This window comes from Alexandromys fortis, unplaced genomic scaffold, assembly GCF_014885135.2.
Source record: "Alexandromys fortis isolate MF-2015 unplaced genomic scaffold, M_Fortis_MF-2015_v1.1 scaffold_106, whole genome shotgun sequence".
NCBI classification, from domain to species: Eukaryota; Metazoa; Chordata; class Mammalia; order Rodentia; family Cricetidae; genus Alexandromys; species Alexandromys fortis.
This window is the reverse complement of record NW_026067980.1, coordinates 2,700,922-2,719,166: the sequence shown is the minus strand read 5'-3', so window position 1 is coordinate 2,719,166 and position 18,245 is coordinate 2,700,922. Positions and strand designations below refer to the sequence as shown.

Below are 18,245 nucleotides of genomic sequence, written 5' to 3'. Positions count from 1 at the left end.
CAAAGAATCAATGGGACAAAGAGTTGATTCTTCGAGAAAATCAACAAAATAGATAAACCTTTATCCAAACTAACCAAATGGCAGAGAGAGAACATCCAAATTAACAAAATCAGAAATGAAAAGGGGGACAAAACAACAGACATGGAGGAAATACAGAGGATCATCAGGTCATACTTTGAAAACCTGTACTCCACAAAATTGGAAAACTTAAAAGAAATGGACAACTTTCTGGATAAATATCACTTACTAAAAATAAATCAGTCACAAAAGTCTCCCAACTCCAGGACCAGATGGCTACAGTGCAGAATTCTATTAGATTTTCAAAGAAGAACTAATACCAATACTCTCAAATTGTTTCACTCAATAGAAACAGAAGGAACATTGCCAAACTCTTTTTATAAGGCTACAATTACCTGATACCCAAACCACACAAAGACATTACTAAGAAAGAGAATTACAGACCAATCTCATTCATGAACATTGAAGCAAAAAATACTCAATAAAATACTGGCAAACCAAATTCAAGAACACAACAGAAAAATCATCCACCATGATCAAGTAGGCTTCATTCCAGAGATGGAGGGATGCTTCAACATATGAAAAATCTGTCCATGTATCCTACCATATAAACAAAATGAAAAAAAAGCACATGATCATCTCATTAGATGCTGAAAAGGCCTACAACAAAATACAGTAATCCTTCATGATAAAAGTCTTGGAGAGAGCAGGGAAACAAGACACATAACTAAACATAATATAGGAAATATACAGCAAGTCAACAGCCAACATCAAACTAAATGGAGAGAAACTCAAAGCAATCCCGCTGAAATCAAGAACAAGACAACGTTGTCTGCTCTCTCCATATCTATGCAATATAGTACTTAAAGTTCTAGCTAGAACAATAAGACAAAAAGGAGACCAAGGAGATACAAATTGGAAAAGAAGTCAAACTCTCACTATTTGTTGATGATATGATAGTTTACATAAGTGATCCCAAAATTCTACCAAGAAGCTTCTACAACTCAAAAACATCTTCAGTAATATAGCAGGATACAAGATTAACTCAAAAAAAGTTAGTAGCCCTCCTTTACACAGATGATAAACGGGCTGAGAAAGAAATCAGAGAAACATCACCCTTCACAAAAGCCACAAATGACATAAAATATCTTGGGGGTAACTCTAACCAAACAAGTGGAAGACTTGTATGACAAGAACTTTAATCTTTGAAGAAAGAAATTGAAGAAGACACCAGAAAGTGGAAAGATCTCCCATGCTTTTGGGTAGGTAGAATTAACATAGTAAAAATGGCAATCTTACCAAAAGCAATCTACACATTCAATGCAATGCCCAGCAAAATTCTTCACAAACCTCAAAAGAACAATACTCAACTTCATATGGAAAAACAAAAACTCAGGATTGCCAAACAATCCTGTACGATAAAAGAACTTCTAGAGGCATCACAAACCCTGACTTCAAACTCTACTACAGAGCTATAGTACTGAAAACAGCCTGGTTTTGGCATAAAAACAGACAGGAGTATCAATGGAACCAAATCAAAGACCCGAATATCAACCCACCCGCCTACGAACACCTGATTTTTGAAAAAGAAGCAAAAAATATCAAATGGAAAAAAGAAAGCATATTTAACAAATGATGCTGGCATGCTGGATATCAACAAGTAGAAGAATGAAAATAAATCCATATCTATCACCATGCACAAAATTCAAGTCCAAATGGATCAAAGACCTCAACATAAAACCAACACACAGAACTTCATAGAAGAGAAAGTGGGAAGTACATTGAACGCATTAGCACAAGAGACCACTTCCTAAATATAACATCAGTAGCACAGACACTGAGACACAATAAATGGGACCTGCTGAAACTGAGAATTTTCTGTAAAGCAAAGGACATGGTCAACAAGACAAAACGACAGCCTACAGAATGGGAAAAGATCTTCATTAACCCCACATCAGACAGAGGTCTAATCTCCAAAATATACAAAGAACTCAAAAATTGATCATCAAAAGAACAAATAATCCAATAAAAAATGGGGTACAGACCTAAACAGAGAACTCTCAACAGATGAATCCAAAATGGCTTAAGGAAATATTCTTTAGTCATCAGAGGAATGTAGATCAACTCTGAGATTCCATCTTACACCTGTAAGAATGGCTAAGATCAAAAACACTGATGACAGCTTAAGTTGGAGAGGATGTGGGGTAAAGAGAACACTTCTGCATTGCTGGTGGGAACGCAAACTGGTACAGCTGCTTTAGAAATTGGTATGGTGATTTCTCAGAAAATTAGGAAACAACCTACATCAAGACCTAGTAATATCATTTTTAGGATTATACCCAAAGGATCCTCAATCATACAACAAGGACATGAGCTCAACTATGTTCACAGCAGCATTGTTTGTTATAGCCAGAACCTGGAAACAACCTAAATGCCCCTCGACCGAAGAATCAATACGGAAAATGGGGTACATTTACACAATGTAGTACTACTCAGCATTAAAAAAAATAATAATAAGGACATCTTGAAATTTGCGGGCAAATGAATGGATCTAGAAAACATCTTATTGAGTGAGGTAACCCAGACCCAGAAAGACAATTGTAATATGTACTCACTCATAAGTGGTTTTTAGACATAAAGCAAAGAAAAACAAGCTCACAGATCACAATCCCAGAGAACCTAGACAACAAAGAGGCCCCTAAGAGAGATATACATGAATCTAATCTACATGGGAAGTAGAAAAAGACATGATCTCCTGAGTACATTGGGAGCGTGGAGATCATGGTAGAAGGGTAGAAGGGGAGAGGGGAGAAAGGGAGGGGAGCAGAGAAAAATATATAGCTCAATAAAAACAATTTAAAAAATAGTATGCAAGCTGGGCAATGGTGGCGCATGCCTTTAATCCCAGCACTGGGGAGGCAGAGACAGGCGGATCTCTGTGAGTTCAAGACCAGCCTAGAATAGAAGAGCTAGCTCTAGGACATGTTCCAAAGCTACAGAGAAACCCTGTCTCGAAAATCCAAAAAGAAAAAAAAAAAACAGAATTCTGGCAATTCTAATGTCTATTATTCAACGAAAGAATAAGTAAAACACCTATACAATGGGAGGTTATTCAGTCATCAAAATGATACTTGGTGTGACAGATGAACCTTGAACAGCATGCTATGCAAGATGACGAGGTCACCTGTTTTACGAGCCCATTTATATCAAATATTGATGGGGTCAAAATAAAGAGTACATCGTATGCAGAGGTTGAACAGGGTGATGGATTGGTCAGGGAGATGGATGGTAAGGGGGTTGGTTTTGATAATGGTTACTCAATTCTGTGACTATAGTAAAAATAACTGGATTGTACAGTTTAAACTTGGGAATTATGTGGTAAATGAATATCTTACTCCGTGAGGCTTTTTTTTTTAAGGAGGGGGTAGAGGAGCGAGAAAGAAAAATCTAAAGAAAGGAAAAATCTGAGTGTGCCCGCTTCCTACACGATTAACCGTGTTCTCTTTCTCCTCAGGTCCTAGCACTAGTGGCCAGAACTGCTCATCAGAGCCTGCCTGTGGAACAATGACTTAGGTCAGACGTTCCCTTATGAGTGAGGGCGGGACCTTCGTAAGGCAGACTGTGCTGTCTCAGTCAACAAGAGTAGAATACTGTTACAGGTAATACTAAGTTGCCCTAACTTTTCTGATATTAAAAATGTAGTTTTCTTTAAAGGGGGAGGGGAAATCAACCCAGAAATGTACAATCTCCAAGTCAAGCCCAGAGAGTCCTGCTGGCAACCAGAGTTAGTGCAGTTCTGGAAAGCAGAGACAGCTGGAAGAGTCAGTAGAAGTGCCTCCACTCTGCAGGAACTCCAGGTCTTAGTCCCTGGGCTGGGCCTTTCTCTAGGGGTGACATGAAGGAGTGCCTTGCTAGGGAATAAAACAGCTCAGGGAGCATTTTCCTGGGGCCAGAGACTAAAGACAAAAGCCGGGGTTCGAGAAATCTGGGCACAGGAGGAAGCTGGAGCAGGACTAGACTTCAGATTTGGAGAACTGTGACAGCAAAACAGTAGGACTGTTTTGTTTAATAAACACACCAGAATCGTGTAAATACGTGATCCCTTCCAAGGAGCGGGGCTCGGGAGCCAAGCGCACAATTCTGACGGTATTGCCATTCCTCAGAACATGTTCTAGATGCCAGCAAAGACCTTCTTCAGAGCCCCTGACACATTCCATTGAAGAGCATCAAAAGCAGGAAGACAGCTTCTCTGAAGACAGATGTTACTTTCTTACAAACATCCAAGTGTTTCTCCCTGAGCAGGCTGGAGAGTAAGGTCGGCCTTAACCCCGATTTCCCATCTCCAGTCAAAAGAAGGCAAAGTCAAACATCGTAACAGGGTCTGGCTGCATGCAACCCTGAAGACATGTGTCCAATGTCACTGGTGCAGCCCTAGAGAGACTGCTCTGAGTATGTTTGGATGTTAGGCAATCCTAGGCTCTCTCCAAAGGTCTGGGTGTTGGGGAGAGCTCTTACTATCCCCAGTGCTGTTCCCAGGTGGAAATAAAGACCCTTTTGAGGAAAATAGTCAGGGGCTGGCAAGATGGCTCGGTGAGTGTGTGCTTGCCACCAAGCCACATGACTGAGTTTGATACTCAAGACACACATGGTGAAAGGAGATAGCTGACCCCTGCAAACTGTCCTCTGGTCCCTACACATGTACCATAGCACATGAGCACACACAGAGAGAGATACACAGACATACACACACACACACACACACACACACACAAATTTAAAGAAGATAATCAGGGGCTGGAGATATCTTTCAGTTGGCAGAGTGCTTGCCTAGCACCCCAAAAGCCTGGGTCTGATCCTCTGCACTGCATAAGCCCAGCCTGGTGGAATCTCTAGAATCCCAGCAGTGAGGAAACAAGCAAGAGGATCAAAAGTTCAAGGTCATCCTCAGCTAGATAGCAAGTTAGATGCTAGTCTGGGTTTTATAAGACTTTGGGAAGGGGGTGTCAATGCAAGCCAAAAGTGATTACAAATATCTACAATCCCAATACTTGAAAGGCTGAAAAAGGAGGATCCAGTGTTTGAAGCCAGCATGGACTTCAGTAGCAAGGAAAAGGGAGGGGGAAAATGACAAAAGAAAGCAAACAAACAAAATAGGCAAAGCAATTTAAGCAACCACAGAGTTACCCCTTGCTGACAGAAGCTTCATTAATGGTTAGGCGTTTACTGAGCACCCCACTTGGAGGCTATAGAAGGGTTATGATAAAGGAGAGACTGTCCCTGCCCTCAAGCTCAGTCTTGGTAGATTTAGAAAAATAGCCTCACATCAAATACAAGCATACCTATAGCTTGGGTTCCCTGGGGAACTAGTCCACTTGGTGTTCTAGAAAACACCCCAGTCCAGCACCCCAAGTGTACAACCACTACTCACAGAAAGAATGGAGACCCACGTGGAGTTACCTCTAACCTCAGATGGCAACCCAGCTGGGCAGTGACCAGATGCATCAGTTCAGTTTTTAGTCATAGACAAAATAAGGACAGAACAAGGAACAGGATAAAGATGTGATCTTGACTATGCTCTGTTCACACTCAGAGCCTGGAAGGTCCGGGCTAGTGAACCTGCCCATAACTAGGCTAGTGAACCTGTCCTAGGCTAGTGAACCTGTCCATTACTAGGCTAGTGAGTCTGTCCATTACTAGACTAGTGAACCTGCCCATAACTAGGCTAGTGAGTCTGTCCATTACTAGACTAGTGAACCTGCCCATAACTAGGCTAGTGAGCCTGTCCATTAGTAGGCAAATCGGCAATAGTTTGCATTTCACAAGCACAGTGAATTCCACAAATCAAGGAGCCCAAGGAGCAGTCCTGATGTCATAGAGCAGCTGGCTTTGAAATCCTGAAGTCCCGACCCATGGGTGGGTGGGTAGGAGAGTAGCATGCGGCTCCAGCCTAAGCAGTTGTCAGTTTCTCCCTAGGCTCCCATCACTGTCCTGCATCCTCAACCTTCCCCCAGAACTTTTGCCACGATGCCACTAGCCAGGATGACTCTTCCATGTGGGACCCAGATTAGCAATGGTATAATGGAGACCCCAAGAGTGCAACGGGAGCACGGGATGCTGTGTAGCTTACACAGAAGCTAGGAGGTGCTTTCTCTGTATCATTCTTCAACAGACCATGATGAGGATAACACCTCATGTTAGTGTCCTGCCATGGAGATCATGAAATACATCTGACTGGAGTTTGCACACTGAGCAAAGCAGGTGGGGTCACACCAAAGTGAAGTTACAGAGCACAGCAGAGTCTCAAAGTCAGTTGATAAGACTCTCCTCTTTCCAGGCCAGTCCTCACAACTCGCTTCTGCACACAGTGGACCATTGATCCTCTGTGGCTTGATTCTCTCAGCAGTGACTCGGCTGACTCCTCCTCAGAGCTCCATCTGCCTCAAGATAGGAATGCTACACGTTACTCTGCTGAAAACTGAAGACAAGAAAATTCCATACAGGACCAGGCCTAGTCCCTAGGAACAGTGCAACTCACAGCACACGGGCCCTCATAGTTCACAGGCACAGAGGGAAACATCAGTGGAGCACAAGTATCAACCCACAGTCAGTCATACCCAGGCTTGTTTCTCTGCTCTGAGATGCTGGCCTCAGTGCCTCAAAAGACCAGCCGGTGGGCAGAACCAACACACTCTCTGGCCCTGCCACTTGCTGGGGCTGGTAAACCCTGAGTGAAAAGCAGGACCAAGATCCTTGGTAAGAAGAAAGGGAGGAGGCATGCTCCCCAAAACCATGTGGATGTGGCTACAACAGGGGAAAGACCAAGCAACACCCTCACAGAAGATCATGGGGGTTCACCCTGCGGCTGGTTTGTTCAAACCCTAGAACCCTGCCAAGGGGAAGCGAAGAAAAGCCTGCTCCAGAGTGCTTGGCCACAATAAGTCCTCTGAACCTCACTGACAGGGGAAAACCCTCCAAGGCTATTCTCAGCCCGTTAATGTCTTGGTAAACTAGGGCTCACCTGGGTATAACTTTACTGGCTTCTTCCAGACTCCAAGCCAAGTGAAACAAGGGCCACCCCGCCCTCTCAGGATGGAAAAGCAAAGCCATTTGCTTAGTCACAGATCCAACCAACAGCAAATGAGAGCACCAAACCCATGCCTGTCCTCTCCCCAATCCCCACTGTCCCAGTCAGAAGGGAATTAGCTCAGGGAAGACTTCAATGGCCTGGAAAAGAGAGGCCTGTGGGCAAGAAAATTAATGGGACAGCATTTGCCATTTCCACATGAAAGCATCTTTAACTGTCTCAACAGGAAAATGCTTCTATTATCACTCCTGTCTCCCAGGTGAGGTCAGGGACCATGGTGAAGACTAGACACCTGAGCCCTCGGAAGGTCTCTGGGAAGACATCATCCATGTATAAGCCTGGCCTGAATGACACACAGTGGGGGAACTCCATGATGCCAGGAAAACAACATGTCTGAAAGAGCAGGCAATGTCTCTGCCTCGTCTACAGAATGTGAGCAATACTTACAAGACCCCGTAAAATAAAAGTAGGCACTATGATGTGAGTCCCACGGTGGCTGGCACACACACCAGCCATTAGCATCATTATCTCTACTCCAGGAATCACAGAACGACACAGTCAGAGCTCCCCTGACCTCTGCTTTGCACTTTGCCACTGTTCTCCTTCCATTTCTGAGCAATGTGCCAATCAAAAGTTCACAAGGGGCCCCCACCTGGGCTAAACATAGAACAAGAGCCCACAGATGCTGTAGAGTTCAATTCGGCTGACAGAGTAATACGTAGACTTCATGGGCACAGTTTGAGTGTCCGATGGTTACACACATGCACACACACAATTCAACCTTCACAGCTACTGTTAAATGAGCTCTTGACTACTTAAGGAGCAGTGGTGGTCTAGGCTCTGCCCACCTAGGACCAGCAGGCTGAATGCCCGATTCCATTCTTCACCGGTGTAACCAGTATTCCCTCTGACAAGCTGACTTCAGTTGGCCAATGAGACAGTTGGACAGAAGCGGCCTGGTGAAAGCTGCATTTGCAGGACAGCCTTGGAAAACAGACTCCACTATGGCAAAGGGTTCCAGAAACGTTTCCGTATGGCTATAAGGGCCCTGCTGCCCCTTTCTGGAAGCCTTGAGAAGAAGACAAGCAGTCTTCTGTCTTCCTGAGACTCAGTTTCTTTATCTGTAAACCTGGCTCAACAACAGTTGCTTTTCCTAGAAGCAGACCTGGGATAACCTTCTAGTGACATCAGTACCTCTTCCACAGGAAGGAAAAGCAGCTTGCTCCTGTCACAGAGCTGTAAAAGGCAAAGCTGGAGACTGAGCCCAGGTGTGACTGTAGCACCCGCCAGACCTCTCTGAGGCCAGTTCCAGCCAACTCCCAACACTCGGCAAAACTCAACAGAAATTCCACAAGTCGACACTTCCAAAGGGTTAAGAATGAAATAAGCAAAATAAAATCTTCTTGATGCCCAAAATTCAACCCTTCTAACCGTTCTCACCCTAACTTGTTGTTTGGGAGGGCCCGGGGGAGAGGGGGGACTACGGAGCTGTGGGGAACCTTTATGATTTCCTCAACCTCAAGCATGGTCCCTGCCCCAAGCCTGGAACGCCCCCAGGGAGGGAATGAGGTGGGTGTGAAAAGTATCAGGAATATGCATCCTAACCAGGAGACCCAGTCATTCCTCTGCAGCCGCCCTCCTTAGCTCCCCAGTCCTGGCCTCACTTCCTTTGCTCAGTGTGTAGGTACCCTCAGCCTTCGGAGCCTGAAGTCAGAAACCCTGGCATAAATTCCGGCCCTGCCCATCATCAGAGTGACCTCATGCAATCAGCTGAAGCACCCAAGCCTTGTTTCCTCTCCTCCCCTGTAAAATGAAGGTCTTAACAGTGTCTCGCTGGCAGATGTGTGGTAAGGATAACAGAGGACTAAAGGTTGTATATGGACAGGATGCCCCCCTAGCTTGGGGAATGCTAGCCACGAGCTGGTGACAAAGGCCATCACGACTGCGCCTCTAGCAGAGAGCTACAGGAAACAAGACAACAAAGAACAATCCCCGCTGCTTCTCTCCAGCACTGCAATGGCCATGGACCCGTTCCTGGCCACTCTCATCAAACTCTTGAGACAGTCTCTGGACAAATGATTCTGGCAGTTTGGTACACATGAGGGCAGAAATGGTGTTTTATAAAACCAGATGGGAGAGAAAGGAGCAAGCAAAATGACTGTCTGACAGACACACAGAGAAAAAAAAAAAACACTTGAGATTATTAAAGTTGACTCAATCCCCAGCTTGCTTTAAAAGAGACAATCTTTTGTTGCCTCTGCCCCTGGTATTCTCAAACGTTGGCACTCACTGATGTCAACTTGTTCCTGGAGTGGGCAGGGAGAACAGGCTACCTAACCCAAGACTCGGCTTGATTCCCTTCACTGGGTGACAGTGGTCAAGTCACACTGCTGGGTCTCAGGAGAGTGACTCAGCTATGGGAAAAGTCTCTGAGGTCCTTGGGGAATCTGTGGTTCATTCTTGAGGCAAATCAACACCAGGGCATCGGGCCTGCTATGGCCCCAGCTGTCTGTAATGCAGCCAACCAGCTTAATTCATTAGGCCAACCTCCCCCCAAAGCTTTCTGTGCCCCCAACAGTATCTTATCACCCCCACTAGCCTTCTAGAAAAAAGATCTAAGAATCCTGTCTCTCTTACCAAATTCTTGCCAGTTCTCTACATTCTGATTTGTAATTTTAAGTGTCTTCACTTCACTTCTGCCTGGTTACAAACTCTGAAACGAGCCATGGGTACACTCACCATCAATTTACATCACAACAACTCAGAATCTGTGTAAACACAGAGTGGGTCACTTGCACATCACCATGAACGAAGGACGAAGGGCTTGCTCCTGACAGGAAAAGGCAGCATCTCACCATTTACCCACTTAAAAAGTTTCTGGACAATTTAGAAGCAGTCTTCTCAACATAAGCGGCGCTTCGTTATGTTCTATTTACTGAGGAACATGCAAGAATGTCAGCTCTTAACAATAATGGCCACTTTCTAAGATTGAACTAATAAAATAACATCTCTTAGAAATGTTTTTTGGAGGATGAGGGCGAAGGCCTTTTCATGAGCCCATACTATATCCCTTGTTTTCCAGCTCGAAGCAGGTTCGCACCATGAGCAAATGCACTTAGTGGACAAGATTTTACACATAATAAATGCTCAAAACCACGAATGACTAAGTGATAGCTGTGTTAATCTATTCATTTTAATAGTCCCAGTTTTCATCCTATTTTATGTAATCAAAGGATTACTTTAGAATATAAAAATGCTTTCATTCATATGGTCGTGAGTGCTGTGCCCTAACCCATTAGACAGAGGGAGTGCAGAAACCATCTGTGTGCACAGCGCCTGTGACTCTTAGAAAAACACAGCAGAAATACGGCTCACAGCGCCCAGCACTGTACCTTCCACGGTACAAGGAGCCACGCAGTAGACGCCTCTTTGGAGCTGATCCTAGGAAGTGCTCTGTGAACTGTGGGACGGCTTCCCTTTGTGGAGAGGATAAAAGCAGTGCAAGTGTGGGCAGGTTCACTTTTGCCGCCACTGCTGGGAACTCACGGTCAGTGAAGGGCTCAGGTGCTAGTGACCCACGCACCTGAAGCACCCGGCACCTTGGCTCTGTTTCAATTCCCCACTGCATCCATTTTCTGGGTCCATAAGATGGTTAAGTGGGTAAGACCTGAATTCACATGGATCCCATTTAAAACGATAAAAGAAAGAGCATCAGCTCCACAGACCTGTCCTTCTCACCTCCACACACAAGCATTGTGGCACGTACATATCACGTGCACGTGTACACGCATGCACAATAAGTGTAAAATTCCATTTGCCTTTCTTTTCCAATTTTTAAAATTTATGTATTGTTTTGGCTGCACAGTTCTGGGCACCACATTTGTGCCTGGTAACCACAGAAACAAAAGAAAGTGTTGAATCCCCTGGGACTGGAGTTACAAACAATTATGAGTGGTCATGTATGTGGTAGGAATAGAACTCAGGTCCCCTGGAAGAGTAGCCAGCACTCCTTAACCACTGAGCCATCTCTCCAGCCCCTTAAAATCCTTGTCTCTAACACCCTTCAGTGACTTTGGGAGTAGAAGCGGTATAAACCCTACATAAATTTCATAAAACAGAACATGTTTACTATATATGAAAATAAACTTGTTAACATACAGGGAGCAGGGGAAATGCACAGATTATCACGTGACTTTTTTCTCTTTCCCAACTAGTAAGGACTAGAATACAGCATCTATTTCAAACTCAAGTGTAGCAAACTCAAGTGTAGCAAAAAGACCCAGTCTGGTGACTTGGATCCAGCCCCTGGAGCCCATATGTAGGTGGGAGAAGGTGAACGACTCCCCTGAGTTATCCGCTGACCTCCACACATGCCATCATGTGCACACACAATAATAAATAATCATTGCAAAAACTCAATTTTTTTAGTACTTATTTTCTTAATACCTGCAAAAAATACAGCAGCTGAAAATCCTGCAGCACCCAAGCTCATGCCACCCAAAGCTTCCTACGAATCAATTCTAGTGCCTTTTATCTAAGGCTTCAAAAAGGAGTCTACTATCTAGGGATTTAGGTCATGGACCTTCTTCCAGGTGCTGCAGAATGCCTACACCCCAAGGGCCATCCCCTGCCCCAGGAGCCCTGTCTCTATAGCCTGACATGCATGTCTCTCTTTACCTGTGTGTGTGTGTGGTATGTACATGCACATGTGTACAGGTGTGAGTGGAGGCCAGAGGTCAACAATGGGTGCCTTCCTCAGTTGCTCTCATTTCTATTTTTGAGACAGAGTCTCTTATTGAACATGGAATTGCTAGTCTGGATGGCCAGCAAGCCCCAGCGGCCCTCCTCTCTCTGCTTCCCCAAGTAATCATGGAATCATGGAATCACTGGAATCATGAATGCACATCAACCAATTTTTTTTTTAATGTAGGTGCTACAGACCAAACTCAGATCCTCACGGTTGTTGAGCAAGCACTCCACTGACTGAGCCATCTATGTGCCCTTCCTCCTTGACTCCTTTCTTATCAAGTGTCCTCACAGCTCCGGAAATAGTCTGCGAATTCTCTGTGCCCGCTTCCCCATGGGCACCGAGACAGGTGGGCCCTCCATGGGGACAGGAAAGAGAGGCCTGAACCTCTCTCAACCCTGCGTATCCCCACACTCCTCCTTCCAAGTCCGATTCCCACAAAGCCCACTGCCCAACAAATCACGTCGCTCTCAGCCAGCGGGAGCCTTCCTTCCCCTCAGTCAGTCCCACAATCCCCTCTTGCCTGACCCTCAGGTTCGGCAATTTCAAGAGATGTTCTGGATTTCTAAAATTACCACTCACCTAGCGGAGGGAAGCAGAAGAAACAAGGAACACAGCAGGGGATCTGGGGAGACGGCTCAGTTGCCACACAAGCATGACGGCCTGAGTTTGAATCTCTAACACCTATGAAAAAACCAGGCCTGAAAGCGCACACGTCCAAAACACTCGTGCTGAGGAGGCGGAGCCAGGCAGATTCCCTATAGTTCATTGGTTCCAGTGCTGGGGAGTCGGAGTCAGGCAGATTCCCTGGAGTTCATTGGCTGGCCAGTCAGGCCAACTCAGTGAGCTCTGGGTTCAGTGAAAGACCCTGAAATAAGGTTCTCCAACAACTGAGAAGATGCCCAACAGAGACATACATACATACATACATACGTACATACATACATACATACATGCACACACCCACATAAACACGCACATATACCACACTCATACATACGCAAATAAATTAGCAGAAATTACTATGTTGTCCCAGCACTAGTGAGGTTGAGACTGGAGAATTTTAAATTTGAAGCCAACCTACACTACAAAACATTCCTATCTCCAAAACAAAAGAAAAACAACTACTTTGAAGTTCAGACAAAAAAAGCTTTTTTTCTTCCAGTCTGAGCAGTGTCTGGGACCTTTCTCCATCCTTGTGGCGTGAATAAGGCTTTACCCTTCAAGGCCTGTGTTAAATAACACCTCCCCCAGGCAATTGCTTCACACACACACACACACACACGCACACACGCACACACATGTGTGCGTCCACACACAGCAGGGTGGTGTGAGAATGACCGATTACCTCAAGCTGTTCCTCTTTCATCCCCACCTTTAGCTGCTCTCACAATTTATTTCCCAACTTTACTTGCCCAACAAAACATCCTTACTGCCCACAAGAGCCTCCGCCTGGAGAGTACCAACTGCAGCTGCATGGGAAAGGCAGCGGACCTGCTACCCTTTTCCTGACTCCACCACATGAACAGAACAGACTCGAAGAGCATCCCTAGCACTTCTAACGGGATTCTAATGGCCTCTCCTGGGAGGCTGCAAGCTCCTCCTGGGCCAGAGACACTGCCGACTGCTCTGTCCACAGTGCAGCCCCTCCTGGACCAGAGACACTGCCAACTGCTCTGTCCACAGTGCAGCTCGTCCTGGGCCAGAGACACTGCCGACTGCTCTGTCCATAGTGCAGCCCCCAGTCAGCGGCAGCACAGGCACTGTCTCCATTCGCTGTACCACTTTCAGGACCTCCCTCCATCACCCAAAGACGCAAATGAAGACACTGCTAGAAATTTCCTTAAGGAGCTTTAACTGTGGGGCTCTGGATCCTGAAGGCTGGATGCTGTTTCTGCAAAACCGCCACAGCTCAGCCAAAGTCAGGTCTGCTCAATAGAAGATCAAACTGGACATCCATCCTTGTCAAAAGCAAAGTGAGCCAATGAAAAAGATGAAGTATCCACACCTTGTGGAGGTACGGTTCTACAAGTCCAGCTACTCCGGTCATTTTGTGGCTCTCCTCTATCAATTCTCCCATGAAATGTGACAATCCCCCCAAAAGAAATCATTCACCTGTAACCCACATACACCACTGAACCCCAAAGCCAGCTCTTGGCAAAATTCAGAAAGTACCACAGAGCACTTCCATCCTTCTCCCTGGATTCAAATATGAAAAGTTTAATTTGTCATGAAACAAAGACACAATCCTGAAATTACAGGTGAACTCTGACAGGTGTTTCCTGTAATCTCATTAATACTGGACAAGAATCAGTAGCACATTAATCATTAGCCAATTGTTGAAAATTAACTAACGACCTCTAAGGACACCCATGGAGTCTTCATTGGTTACTCATTTATTCGCTCATTTGACCTGCATTTCCTGACGTGCCTACTGTGTGCCAGGAGCAAACCCGCGTCCACAGAGCTACATCCCTGAACAGGACTCCAGTTTCACCCTCTACGAACTCCTATTAGAGTTTCATCCAAAGTCTGCTCACTAAGTCAACCAAATGGTGGGCGCATGCCCCGAAGCCCATGTGCAGAACCACTGGACACAAGTCACTTCCCATAACAGCTACTAAACAACGCGGGAAAAGGGCAGTGGCTATAAATAGAGACATGGACCATGCTGCAGAGTCCAGTGAAGAAGCAAGTATGTACGTGGGCAGGGAGGATAGGAAGCAAGGGGCGCTCAAGGGTCAGAGAAGGGTGGGGCCCTTGAGCTGTCCTGGAAGAGCAGCTACAAGCTCGGCAAGGTGCTCTGCATAAGAAATGCAACAGGAGTGGAAACGGCAGAGCAAAGACCATGTCTGTGAACACGGAACTAACACCCACCCTATTGTCGAGCCCACAGTCAGGCTATGTAACTTCTGATACTATATTCCACCTCACCCCACTCTGCAAACCACTTGGCCATGCAGATGGAGGGAGCTTGTCCAATTAACACTACCCACAGGACATAGAGAAAAGCCATGACAGCGCCTTATCTGACAGCATCCCTAGTCTCTGTGGTATACCCAGGCCCACCGATGTGTCCGCACCCTGGGACGGCTTCTCAGAGGGCCCCTACCACGCTCTACTACTTGGGAGTCATGGAATCAGAACCCCAAAAGTATAAGAGCCCTGTCTCTGACTCCATCTCTGAGAGCTCCTGAAAAGTCCTCAGAGAGGTCTGTCACTCAAGAACACCCTCTATTTACCTCAGAAAAAGGGCAGGGTACCTCAGGAAGTACGCTCCTGAGATGCCTGTGCACTTGGCAGTCCCAGACATTGACTTACTGAACATCTACTGTGTACCACTGTGCCAGGTGTGGGTCAAGGAGATAAGTAGGCTACTGAGTAAGAACCCACGAAGGACCACGAGAGGAAGATTGTTCAAGTCTTCAGATCTGGGTCAGAAAGGTTTCATACAGGAGACCTAGGCTTGAGACAATTTGCGGCTATGTGGGATCCTCTCCGGGGAAGAAAACAGCACCAAGAAAAAGACAGAACAGGACAAGCAGAAGAGGGGAGCACTTGGGAGCTTGGGGTGAATAAACAGAGGAGGCACAGCTAAGGAGCAGAGAAGGGAACAACAAAGGCCAGGTGGCCCCAAGCCACACTTAGGCCTCTCCCCTGTGGGCCATGGGAGCCACAGAAGCCTCAGGTCCATGCCAGAAAAGCGTCTGATAGTTGGAGGGATGAAGAAGATGGGAAAGATGGGCAACATTCTAAAAACACAGACATATGAGTCTCAACAAGATGAGGCGAAGAGTTGGCAAAACTTTTGTTCAGTTTAAAAACCTCTTTCCTGAGACCTGGTCGGAGGGAGGCTGACTCATGGAGAAGCTAGCCCTCCCGTGGTGCCAAGGGGGCTGGGGCAGACAGCAAGGGTGCTCTGCACGGTAGGTGGGAAGGCCCCTCTCAGACAATCTGAGTAGGGCAGAGAAGTGAGAGAGACTCACGCCTGTGGGGGAAGAGGAGAGGGACGGCTGTACTGACCGGACACTGTCGACCACATCAGTTTGCTATGGGAAGCCGAAGGCTGGAACATGAATGAAGTTCAGTGTGTCTCCCCCAGGGAAATGCAATTTACAATCACTCCCCACTCAGACACCTGACGCCAAAAAACCTCTCTCCTTGGTGCCAGCAAGGACAGAAAGGAAACGCTACACACTTTAAGAGGAACGGAGGAGATCCAGCTCCTGGGAGGGTATTACTGTGGGAACCCAGTAAGCCTCACCGTTTCCATGGCTTCAGCCTCCACTCAGCAAGTCCACAAATGAAAGCTGCATAGAGACTTAATGTCCACGCTTTAAAAAATAATAATAACAACAATCTAACCCTGGGAAAACTTGTTGCCACCAAGGTAGTCTCCAAGTCCCCAACGCTGGATGTGTTTACACACAACACAGACCAAACCCAGACTGGACCCCAGGGGGATGGTCACATGCCTTACCCAACAAAAGTATTCATTTCACGACAAACGACCTGAAATGGACAGACACACAGACACACATCAGCCATAAGCTAGCCCTGTTTCTCAGTCTGAGGACTTCTTTCTCTCTCTCTCTCTCTCTCTCTCTCTCTCTCTCTCTCTCTCTCTCTCTCTCTCACACACACACACACACACACACACACACACACACACACAACCTCCCAGGCAGAGAAAACTCCCAGAGCCCGCATCCACCCAGCCTTGCAAGCCAGGTAGGCTTCTGCCCTTTGCTTTGTCATCCACATTAAAAGAAAGGTATTTACTACAGATGAGAACAGGCTTTACCCAGCTGCCTCTGAACCAAACCCAAAAATAGAGCAATCGCTTTGGTACAAATTGGGTCAAATGTATAAAAAATTTATTAAAAAAAAACTGACTCCCCAGTGGGAGGACAGACATGGCGTGGGACCTTACTCAGAGTCAGGGGTAAATCCACCAAGATTCTCCCTTCCCAAAGTGGGAAAGGAAACATTTGAAGTCAGGCAGTGTATAAACTCATCTGACCAAGTGACCATACAAATGAAAGCAAATCAGGGACCTTAATGCCCAGAGTTTGGGGATGCTCAGTGAAAAAAATCAAAGGAATAAATATTGGTTTTCAGAAAGGCTGGCCAAGCTAATACACGACCCACCTCTGGTCAGAACAAGCTTAGTACTTCAGAACTACCCAGAAAGGACCCGCTGGGAAGGGCTAAAGGGGAAGAGGGGAGGCTTCGCTATTACCCTCTTATCTTATTTCCTTACTTTTTAGCTGAGATGTCCAAATGGCCTGGCACTTCTACTGGTGTCCTGAATTTCCTTAGGAGGAAACAAATCTGACTATTAATTGGCTTACCCATTCAGCTACATTAATTATTCAACTGACAGAAATTAATCTGCCATTCTGAAAGGTATTTATTTTCTACGTTTGTTTAATCATTTCTCTTGAGCTACAAAAAGCAACAAACTGGGTCACCACTCACGTTGTTAAATTTGGTAACAGGGCTAACACCATCTGTGGCCTAGACTACAATGACCCATCCCCATTGACGGAGGCTTTCCACCACTTCCGCGTTTCCTTTTTAAAGTGATAATCTAAAGTCTACAACTGAACTAAAGGTCATTTAAAATGTCCAAAGTCCCACAGGTAATCTCTCACAGCAGAGGGAGGGCATGTGTGCGTGCGTGAATGTGTGTGTGTGTGTATGTGTGTGTATGTGTTCATTCTTATTAGGCCATAGTTTTCAGGAGTAACAGCCAAAATTTTTAATTCTTTAGAAAGCAAACTGCCAAAACCCAAATACAAACAGACATTATGTTACACCTGAAATATATACAGCATTTAAAATGTCATAAGAAATCCTGAACATAAACCATGAAAGCCCAATTCATAAAAACATAGCTTCACCTCAGGCTGCCAGCCAACCTCTGCCTGGCCAGGGAAAGCCTAGTGCATAGCGCATTTGCCTTTGCAGCCTTGGCTTGGCTAAAAATACTTCCACACCAGAATCCAAAGCTAACGGAGCCACCTAAAAGAGAACAGAGCTTCCTATTACCCAACATTCCCTCCCTCGTCTACCATTCTACGTGGTTTAGGATGGTGAAGAATTAGCCCTTGCGAGAAGGATGCGACAAGGCCAAAAAATACCGACATGGCTTCCGCACAAGAAAGACAACAGAATGTTACAGGTTTTTAAATAAGCCTAGAGATCTAAGCCGGTCTCCTTAACTGCCATGTGGGTGAATGGCAATGTGAAAAGGAACCAAGATGTGCCCCCCAATATACCTAGTGGGCAGCTGAGTGGGACAAGATCCAAAGTTCAATCCAATGTTCTTCAGTGCCTTTCGTTTTAAAAACTCTATCAATTTTTCCCCAAAGGAAGTTCCATGAAATACGA

General features: G+C 45.8%; 1 protein-coding gene across 15 annotated transcripts in view; it reads right to left on the bottom strand.

Moving 5' to 3' along the window:
* Positions 1-18,245, bottom strand: part of Cacna1d (calcium voltage-gated channel subunit alpha1 D) — a 424,715-nt gene that overhangs the window by 277,836 nt on the left and 128,634 nt on the right. The window lies entirely within an intron of this gene.